Raw genomic sequence first — 2,500 nt, 5'->3', positions numbered from 1 at the left:
TTTTTTCCCTAAAATTTTTTAATGAATCCCGAAAAATTCTATATATTTTACCTTTATATAGTATTTAGGACCATTTAAAAGGATAAAAATTTTTTCGAAAATCTACATATGTATCACATGTATTATACCGGTACCCTGTCGCAATATAACATGTACGATTTGTATATAAAAAAAAAATATACATTTTTTTCTAAAAATTTGCATTAATTCCAAAAATTTTTTAATAATTTATTATAATTATTAATGTTTATTGAATAATTTATTATAATGCATAAATTTCATTTAATAAAATATGATAAAAGCAAAAAAAAATTTTTTTGGTCCCAAAATAAAAATTTTTAGCTGAAAAAAATTTTTTTTTTAAAATTTTTTTCTTTAAATTTTGATTATTCTGTAAAGTTTATGATGTTTAAAGCCATTTTAAACATTATCATATTTTGAGTTTGAAGCACCGGGTGTAATGTCTTTAATATATATGATGGATAGTGCGTGTAAGTTAATGAGATGAATGTATATCTATGTATAACAGTGTATTAGTGGTATTACGTTCAGCAGTCTCACACATATGATATAGTATGGTATAGTATAAGTTGTTTATTTTTCATACTGTCCGTGTATCATTCAACAAAGGTGGTGTAGAGTTGTATATGGCTTGGTATGACGTTGTTGCAATTCTATGGACACTATGATATTACGGATGCACAGATAGAGGAATAACACTTATCGTATATGTATCATTTATGTATGTTGACTGTGTAATGAATACTAAATATAATAAAATAATACACTTTTTAATAGAATAACATTTGTTTCATGTTTTAGTATGATATTAAATGGTATAGAATAGGTTGTTTATTTTTCATACTGTCCGTGTATCATTCAACAAAGGTGGTGTAGAGTTGTATATGGCTTGGTATGACGTCGTTGCAATTCTATGGACACTATGATATTACGGAATAACAGAAAGAGGAATAAAACTTATTGTATATGTATCATTTATAACGTACTTTTATGTTGACAAGAATGAATGTATATCTATATGAAATAGTGTATTTTGTGGTATTATGTTCAACAGTCTTACATATATGATATAGTATGATATAGTATAATTTGTTTATTTTTCATACTCTAAGTGTATCATTCAACAAAGGTGGTGTAGAGTTGTATATGGCTTGGTATGACGTCGTTGCAATTCTATGGACACCATGATATCACGAAAAAACAGAAAGAAAAATAACAATTATCGTATATGTATCATCTATATTATTATTGTATTTTGACTATGTAATGAATGCCAAATTTAAAAATATACACTTTCTTAATAGAATAACATTTATTTTAGTATAATATAAAATGATATTGAATATGTTGTTTAATTTTCATACTGTTCGTGTATCATTCAACAAAGGTGGTGTAGGTATGTATATGGCTTGGTATGACGCTTTTGCATGTCTATGGACACCATGATATTACGAAAAAACAGAAAGAAGAATAACACTTTTCAAATATGTATCATTTATATATTTTATTAACATGAACGCAAAATATACAAAATTATATATATATATACTCAAAATATTCTGGATGGTAATCAGTTTGGTTTATTTTGATATTTAATATTGTATTTTGGTTTTTTTGCTAGTAATGTTTCGAATATGTATATGCTGTTATTATTTTTTAGGTGTACATTGTATTAAATTGTTATCAATTATTTAATGTATGTATACAAAATAATAGCAAAAACATTTTCAATTATTATATAAAAATTTTTTTTTTTACACATGCATATTTATTAATATATGAAATTTTATCTCAGTTTTAATAAATATGTATTGAAATGAATAATAATACAATCTTATATATATTGATAATAGTCTGGATGGTAATCAGTTTGGATTATTTTGATATTAAATATTGTATTATTATTTTTGTAAAAAAATTAATGAGAATTTTGTAAAAAAACCTCTATATGTATATCTTTTTATATCAATATTTAAAAAAAAATTTTTTTTTATTAAATTATTGATTATAAATAGAATAACATATAAATTTTTTTGTCAAAGCAAGTTCATGGGTTATAAGTTTTAAACTTTACACTCCCATATGAGCACACAATATTTATATAAAAATTATTTTTATAAATAATATTACATTGACTCACCTCATACCAAGCGAGAATATTAAGTGTTATTATAACGTTTTTTATTTAAAATTAACTTTTTAAATAAAATTAAAAAATAAATGACGCTTTCAATCTAGCGACGAGTATGAGAAAATGTTTGAAATATTTTAAGACCCATTTGGTGATGGTCTGACAAAAATCATAATTTTTTTTTTTTTTTTTTATTCAATAATATTTATTATGAATAACATGTTATATATTTCTTTTTGTAAAAGCAAAAAAATTATATAAATGACATAATAAAATATATATTTGAAAAAAAAAAAAATTAATAATAATATATATATCTCATATGTTTTTTCTATTAATTTTAAAACA

This window comes from Chrysoperla carnea (genome assembly GCF_905475395.1).
Source record: "Chrysoperla carnea chromosome X unlocalized genomic scaffold, inChrCarn1.1 SUPER_X_unloc_39, whole genome shotgun sequence".
In the NCBI taxonomy this organism is placed as follows: domain Eukaryota; kingdom Metazoa; phylum Arthropoda; class Insecta; order Neuroptera; family Chrysopidae; genus Chrysoperla; species Chrysoperla carnea.
The sequence above is the reverse complement of the archived record's forward strand: the minus strand, read 5'-3'. Positions refer to the sequence as shown.